The sequence below is a fragment of the Pan troglodytes genome, chromosome 1, assembly GCF_028858775.2.
Source record: "Pan troglodytes isolate AG18354 chromosome 1, NHGRI_mPanTro3-v2.0_pri, whole genome shotgun sequence".
Lineage (NCBI taxonomy): Eukaryota > Metazoa > Chordata > Mammalia > Primates > Hominidae > Pan > Pan troglodytes.
Genome location: NC_072398.2, coordinates 77,338,936 through 77,347,687, shown reverse-complemented (window position 1 = coordinate 77,347,687; position 8,752 = coordinate 77,338,936). Strand labels below are relative to the sequence as shown.

At 41.7% G+C, this 8,752-nt stretch overlaps 1 pseudogene; it reads left to right on the top strand.

Moving 5' to 3' along the window:
• Positions 1-887: 887 nt before the first annotated feature.
• LOC112208243 (RNA-binding protein 3-like) lies at positions 888-1,366 on the top strand (annotated as a pseudogene).
• Positions 1,367-8,752: the final 7,386 nt, after the last annotated feature.

Sequence of the window (8,752 nt, the reverse complement as noted above, 5' to 3'; positions counted from 1 at the left end):
TGTGAGAGGGCAAAGCCTTAGCCACTTATCTACAGCACAAGGTGACTGCTGTTTTTTCCAGGAGTTTAAAGCATTTTCAAGCTTGCAAAGAATTTTAACTGCTCAAGATAACTTTCTGAGACTACCCATGTTGTTATTATGCATCCTTCTTTTAATTTAACCTTTTTCTTTTATTGGTCTACCCAGTTCCAATAGTGACCCAATCTAAAAGGCTGTTAACATCCAGATAGTAATTTTCCAGGTTTTTACCATATAAGCAAAAGGTTATTTCCAGAAAGGGGTAGAGGAGGTGTCTCCATGACAGACAGCTTTTGAACTCAAAAGGGAAATTTATAATTTTACTTGCTGCCTCCAGAGTTGCCCTTGGCTTTGTTTTATTGATAATGATGTTTGATTTGGAAGCCAGCTGGAGCAGAGACCCCCTACCCCAGCAGAAGGCCATCAGGGGTGTCTGATGGGATTCTGTCCTGGGGGCCCTTCAGCCCTTAGGGCAGTCCCATTTCCAGTGGCCAAGCTTGTGGCCGAGGGGGCAAACTGTGTAAGGCTTTTCCCCATTTGTCCCATTGGGACAGTTTGCCTTTCAGTGGCCTGGCCTTCTGCACTGATGGCAGTTACCTGGAGGATATTCTGAGGGCAACCCAGATGGGGCTGGGGGCTCATAAAGCAGCCAGCAGTTGAGCCTGCCTTTTCTCCTTGTGTTTTCTGTGTTTTTCTTTCCTGTTAGCCCTGTCCTTTTTATTCTGCTCTCAGTTATAAAAGACTGAGGAGGCTAATTTGAGAATTTCTTGCAAAGGGGCCATGCTGTTAATATATTACACAAGAAAATTAGATGTGCCCTATTTTTTCTGCACCTCTGAGCTTACTGTCTGTCTGGCTTTTTTAAGTTTTAATTTCCAGGACTTGAACTCGCTGCCATGTCCACTAAAGAAGGAAAGATCTTCGTGGGAGGGCTCAACATTAACACCGACGAGCAGGTGCTGGAAGACGACTTCAGCAGCTTCGGGCCTGTCTCTGAGGTGGTCATTGTCAAGGAGACTCAGCGGTCCAGGGGTTTTGGTTTCATCACCATCACCAACCCAGACGCCATGAGAGCCATGAACAGAGAGTCCCTGGATGGTCACCAGATCCGCGTGGATCATGCAGGCAAGTCTGCTGGGGAACCAGAGGAGGTGACTTTGGGGCCCATGGGCGTGGTCACAGCTACTCTAGAGGTGGTGGGAACCAGGACTATGGGAGTGGCAGGTATGACAGTTGACCTGGAGGGTATAGATATGGATATGGACAGTCCAGAGACTATAATGTCAGAAGCCCGGGTGGTTATGACTGCTACTCAGAAGGAAATTACAGAAGCAATTATGACAACTGAAATGAGACATGTGCACATAATATACACAAGGAATAGCTCTTCTGATCCAGGATTGTCCTTCCAAATGGCTGTATTTATAAAGGTTTTTGGAGCTGTACTGAAACATCTTATTTTATAGTATATCAACCTCTTGTTTTTAAATTGAGCTCCCAAGGTAGCTAGTTAAAGATCTTTTAGACAGCTCCGTCTTTGTTTAAAATTTTTTCTCCTATTTAAAGACAAATTATGGAACATTTGTAGGGTCTGAGTATTTTTCTTTTTGCCAGTTTTTTAGTTTGAGCTGTCAGGATTATTGGATCTAGCAATAATTGGTTCTGACATTTGACCAGACTGGTTTTTGAAAATTAGTGTGTATCCAAGGACATTTAAAAAACCTGTACACAGTGTTTATTGTGGTTAGGAAGCAATTTCCAAATATACCTAGAAGAAATCTGCATCAAGAACATGATTATCTAGGGGTTTTCTCTAATTCAGATAGCCAAACTGATTATATAGAAGAGCCGCTTTAAAATGTTTGCAAATGTCTTTTTGTAATACTGGAAGAAAAAATATTGTTTTGTCTCATATAGTGCTTAGGATGTCCTTCACAGAGCTTATTAAAAAGTTGAAACCAGAAAAAAAAATTAGGTGTTTCTTTTTGAGAGTCTGAGAGTTAAATTTGTCTTAATGTTTTAGGATGTAGCCCAGAGGTGAGTCTGAATAAATAGATGGGGTTTGTCCATGTTGGAACTGGAAAACAATGAGCCACTGGAGGGTAATGTCTGCTGGGGACACGAACCACACTTTCTTTAGGGGCATCCTGCTGAGGAAAAGGGTTCCACTTACATTGCAGAGGAATACAAGTACACTTTCTAAAGGGGCATCCCACCCCCATTAGAAAGGACCTTTTAGCGCTGGCACCTTATGCTGGGTGATCAGCCCAGGCATGAGGAAAAAGGGTAAAGAGAGAAAGACAGCCTGCTGCCAGCCCTGGAGAAGGAACAGGAATGGGGACACTCACTGCTCTGAGGCCACTTGAGATCACCTGATTTGGGAACATCCAGAGCAGGATGTCTGGCTGTCTTCATGGGAGAATTTAGAATTTAGAGTGAGAAAGAGGGAGTCTGAGTTCCCCAAAACATGTGTGCCAATTGTGCCACACAAAGGGATTGGGGACTTTTAACCAGAAAGGATAGGAGAGGGTCTTCCTCCCTTCTGGGTAAGGCAGCCAAAGTCGTTCACCCTCTGGCCTTCAGGCTACACCAAGGTGTGGGCCTGGCCAGTTGCGATCAATTGCCAGAGGGATGCTAGAGTTTGTCTGCTGGAAGGCAGGAAAGGAAAGCAAACTCTGAACTCTTACCTGATCAGGCAGTGGTGGTCAGACATCTTTTCACAGGGACTTTCTGGTCTGCCGAGGAGTGGCCCCGGCTGGGGACCTTCAGCTGTCTCTGTGCTTGGATGCTGTCACCAAGAGGTGAGAGTTGGAGGACAGGAAAGGGAGTGAGTAGGGGAAGAGGTCCCCGAACAGTCCCTGTACGGGCCACCAAAACATCACAGGTGTGACTATCTGGGGCTGGGCTGGTGTCGCAGGTGGTAAAGGAATTTACCAAGATAGTTGTAGGTAAAGAAAGGCAGATTTATTAGAGAAAATATGAAAATACATTGCAAGACTGCAACGGGTAGCACAGCAGAGAAGGGCTGTCTGCAAAAAGGCAGGGGCTGGAGGGAAGTTTTATAGGGTTGTGCTAGAGGGTAGAGGGGGCTGCACATAGAGGTCATCTCTCAGAACAGTTGTTCATTGTTCTTCCCCACCTGGAGCCCTTCCCCACCCGAGGCCCCTTCCTCATTGTTGCTTACTTATCAGGACTCCACAACATTTTCACATTCTTGAGGCAAGATTCTATCCATGAAGAGAGGAAGGGATAAAGAAAATGCAGTATATATACACAATGGAACGCTCTTCAGCCTTAAAAATTCATGAAATCATGTCATTACAGCAACATGTATGGACGAGGTAGGAAAAATGCCCCAGCGAATCCACACCAAAGGTTCCTCCTCAGCATCTGTGCCCACAGACAGGAGCTGTTTCTTCCCCTGGATGTTGCCCCAGGTCCTCCTGAAGCTGCCATGGTGCCCCCTCAGGAGGGTCCTGAAGGAACTGGAGCTCTTCTCCTCCTCACAGGCTGAATAGTATTTCTTTGTGTATAAGTACTACATTTTCTTTATCCATTCATCTGTTGATGGACACTTAGGTTGCTTCTATACGCTGTTGTGAATAATGCTGCTTGTGAATAATGCTGCAATAAACATGGGAGCACAGATGTCTCTTGCACATACTGATTTCATTTCATTTGGATATATACCCAGTAGTGGATTTGTGGCAACATGGATGAATCTGGAGGACACTATGCTAAGTGGAATAAGCCAGATACAGAAAGACAAACATGATTTCAATCATGTATGGAACCTAAAAAAGTTTATCTCACAGAAGTAGAGAATAGAATAGTGGTTACCAGAGGCTGAGGAGGGGAAAGGGAATGGGGGCATAGGAAGCAATTAGTCAAAAAGTACAAAGTGACAGTTAGAAGGAGTAAGTTCTGGTGTTCTAGTCACAGTAGGGTGACCATGGTTAACAATACTGTATATTTCAAAAAAGCTAGAAGAGAGAATTTTGAATGTTCTCACCACAAAGAAATGATAAATGTGGCCGGGCACGGTGGCTCACGGCTGTAATCCCAGCCCTTTGGGAGGCTAAAGTGGGCAGATCACTTGAGGTCAGGAGTTCAAGACCAGCCTGGCCAACACGGTGAAACCCCGTCTCTACTAAAAATACAAAAATTAGTAGTGGTGGTGGGCGCCTGTAATCCCAGCTATTTGGGAGGCTGAGGCATGATCATCACATGAACCTGGAGGCAGCAGTTGCAGTGAGCTGAGATGGGGCCCCTGCACTCCAGCGTGGGCAACAGAGTGACACTCCATCTCAAAAAAAAAAAAAAAAAAAAGAGAAAAGAAAGAAAGAAATGATAAATGAGGTGATTGGTATGCTAATATCCTGATTTGATTTGTTGATTTTTATACAATGTATACATTTATCGAAACATCACACTGTGCCCCATAAATATGTAAAATTATTATGTCAATTAAAAACATTTTTAAATGTCTGCCCTTTATTTTTTAAATTATATATAATACATATATATAAAACTATAACATATATATATTTCTTTTTTTTAAATTATACTTTAAGTTTTAGGGTACATGTGCACATTGTGCAGGTTAGTTACATATGTATACATGTGCCATGCTGGTGCGCTGCACCCACTAACTTGTCATCTAGCATTAGGTATATCTCACAATGCTATCCCTCCCCCCTCCCCCCACCCCACAACAGTTCCCAGAGTGTGATATTCCCCTTCCTGCGTCCATGTGATCTCATTGTTCAATTCCCACCTAAGAGTGAGAATATGCGGTGTTTGGTTTTTTGTTCTTGAGATAGTTTACTGAGAATGATGATTTCCAATTTCATCCATGTCCCTACAAAGGACATGAACTCATCATTTTTTATGGCTGCATAGTATTCCATGGTGTATATGTGCCACATTTTCTTTTTTTTTTTTTTTTCTTTTTTTTTTTTTTATTATACTTTAAGTTTTAGGGTACATGTGCACATTGTGCAGGTTAGTTACATATGTATACATGTGCCATGCTGGTGCGCTGCACCCACTAACTCGTCATCTAGCATTAGGTATATCTCCCAATGCTATCCCTCCCCCCTCCCCCCTCCCCACCACAGTCCCGAGAGTATGATATTCCCCTTCCTGTGTCCATGTGATCTCATTGTTCAATTCCCACCTATGAGTGAGAATATGCGGTGTTTGGTTTTTTGTTCTTGCGATAGTTTACTGAGAATGATGGTTTCCAATTTCATCCATGTCCCTACAAAGGATATGAACTCATCATTTTTTATGGCTGCATAGTATTCCATGGTGTATATGTGCCACATTTTCTTAATCCAGTCTATCATTGTTGGACATTTGGGTTGGTTCCAAGTCTTTGCTATTGTGAATAATGCTGCAATAAACATACGTGTGCATGTGTCTTTATAGCAGCATGATTTATAGTCATTTGGGTATATACCCAGTAATGGGATGGCTGGGTCAAATGGTATTTCTAGTTCTAGATCCCTGAGGAATCGCCACACTGACTTCCACAATGGTTGAACTAGTTTACAGTCCCACCAACAGTGTAAAAGTGTTCCTATTTCTCCACATCCTCTCCAGCACCTGTTGTTTCCTGACTTTTGAATGATTGCCATTCTAACTGGTGTGAGATGATATCTCATAGTGGTTTTGATTTGCATTTCTCTGATGGCCAGTGATGATGAGCATTTTTTCATGTGTTTTTTGGCTGCATAAATGTCTTCTTTTGAGAAGTGCCTGTTCATGTCCTTCGCCCACTTTTTGATGGGGTTGTTTGTTTTTTTCTTGTAAATTTGTTTGAGTTCACTGTAGATTCTGGATATTAGCCCTTTGTCAGATGAGTAGGTTGCGAAAATTTTCTCCCATGTTGTAGGTTGCCTATTCACTCTGATGGTAGTTTCTTTTGCTGTGCAGAAGCTCTTTAGTTTAATTAGATCCCATTTGTCAATTTTGGCTTTTGTTGCCATTGCTTTTGGTGTTTTGGACATGAAGTCCTTGCCCACGCCTATGTCCTGAATGGTAATGCCTAGGTTTTCTTCTAGGGTTTTTATGGTTTTAGGTCTAATGTTTAAATCTTTAATCCATCTTGAATTGGTTTTTGTATAAGGTGTAAGGAAGGGATCCAGTTTCAGCTTTCTACATATGGCTAGCCAGTTTTCCCAGCACCATTTATTAAATAGGGAATCCTTTCCCCATTGCTTGTTTTTCTCAGGTTTGTCAAAGATCAGATAGTTGTAGGTAAGCGGTGTTATTTCTGAGGGCTCTGTTCTGTTCCATTGATCTATATTTCTGTTTTGGTACCAGTACCATGCTGTTTTGGTTACTGTAGCCTTGTAGTATAGTTTGAAGTCAGGTAGTGTGATGCCTCCAGCTTTGTTCTTTTGGCTTAGGATTGACTTGGCGATGCGGGCTCTCTTTTGGTTCCATATGAACTTTAAAGTAGTTTTTTCCAATTCTGTGAAGAAAGTCATTGGTAGCTTGATGGGGATGGCATTGAATCTGTAAATTACCTTGGGCAGTATGGCCATTTTCACGATATTGATTCTTCCTACCCATGAGCAAGGAATATCCTTCCATTTGTTTGTATCCTCTTTTATTTCCTTGAGCAGTGGTTTGTAGTTCTCCTTGAAGAGGTGCTTCACATCCCTTATAAGTTGGATTCCTAGGTATTTTATTCTCTTTGAAGCGATTGTGAATGGGAGTTCACTCATGATTTGGCTCTCTGTTTGTCTGTTGTTGGTGTATAGGAATGCTTGTGATTTTTGTACATTGATTTTGTATCCTGAGACTTTGCTGAAGTTGCTTATCAGCTTAAGGAGATTTTGGGCTGAGACGATGGGGTTTTCTAGATAAACAATCATGTCGTCTGCAAACAGGGACAATTTGACTTCCTCTTTTCCTAATTGAATACCCTTTATTTCCTTCTCCTGCCTGATTGCCCTGGCCAGAACTTCCAACACTATGTTGAATAGGAGCGGTGAGAGAGGGCATCCCTGTCTTGTGCCAGTTTTCAAAGGGAATGCTTCCAGTTTTTGCCCATTCAGTATGATATTGGCTGTGGGTTTGTCATAGATAGCTCTTATTATTTTGAAATATGTCCCATCAATACCTAATTTATTGAGAGTTTTTAGCATGAAGGGTTGTTGAATTTTGTCAAAGGCTTTTTCTGCATCTATTGAGATAATCATGTGGTTTTTGTCTTTGGCTCTGTTTATATGCTGGATTACATTTATTGATTTGCGTATGTTGAACCAGCCTTGCATCCCAGGGATGAAGCCCACTTGATCATGGTGGATCAGCTTTTTGATGTGCTGCTGGATTCGGTTTGCCAGTATTTTATTGAGGATTTTTGCATCAATGTTCATCAAGGATATTGGTCTAAAATTCTCTTTTTTGGTTGTGTCTCTGCCAGGCTTTGGTATCAGAATGATGCTGGCCTCATAAAACGAGTTAGGGAGGATTCCCTCTTTTTCTATTGATTGGAATAGTTTCAGAAGGAATGGTACCAGTTCCTTCTTGTACCTCTGGTAGAATTCGGCTGTGAATCCATCTGGTCCTGGACTCTTTTTGGTTGGTAAACTATTGATTATTGCCACAATTTCAGCTCCTGTTATTGGTCTATTCAGAGATTCAACTTCTTCCTGGTTTAGTCTTGGGAGAGTGTATGTGTCGAGGAATGTATCCATTTCTTCTAGATTTTCTAGTTTATTTGCGTAGAGGTGTTTGTAGTATTCTCTGATGGTAGTTTGTATTTCTGTGGGATCGGTGGTGATATCCCCTTTATCATTTTTTATTGCGTCTATTTGATTCTTCTCTCTTTTTTTCTTTATTAGTCTTGCTAGCGGTCTATCAATTTTGTTGATCCTTTCAAAAAACCAGCTGCTGGATTCATTAATTTTTTGAAGGGTTTTTTTTGTCTCTATTTCCTTCAGTTCTGCTCTGATTTTAGTTATTTCTTGCCTTCTGCTAGCTTTTGAATGTGTTTGCTCTTGCTTTTCTAGTTCTTTTAATTGTGATGTTAGGGTGTCAATTTTGGATCTTTCCTGCTTTCTCTTGTGGGCATTTAGTGCTATAAATTTCCCTCTGCACACTGCTTTGAATGCGTCCCAGAGATTCTGGTATGTTGTGTCTTTGTTCTCGTTGGTTTCAAAGAACATCTTTATTTCTGCCTTCATTTCGTTATGTACCCAGCAGTCATTCAGGAGCAGGTTGTTCAGTTTCCATGTAGTTGAGCGGCTTTGAGTGAGATTCTTAATCCTGAGTTCTAGTTTGATTGCACTGTGGTCTGAGAGATAGTTTGTTATAATTTCTGTTCTTTTACATTTGCTGAGGAGAGCTTTACTTCCAAGTATGTGGTCAATTTTGGAATAGGTGTGGTGTGGTGCTGAAAAAAATGTATATTCTGTTGATTTGGGGTGGAGAGTTCTGTAGATGTCTATTAGGTCCGCTTGGTGCAGAGCTGAGTTCAATTCCTGGGTATCCCTGTTGACTTTCTGTCTCGTTGATCTGTCTAATGTTGACAGTGGGGTGTTAAAGTCTCCCATTATTAATGTGTGGGAGTCTAAGTCTCTTTGTAGGTCACTCAGGACTTGCTTTATGAATCTGGGTGCTCCTGTATTGGGTGCATAAATATTTAGGATAGTTAGCTCCTCTTGTTGAATTGATCCCTTTACCATTATGTAATGGCCTTCTTTGTCTCTTTTGATCT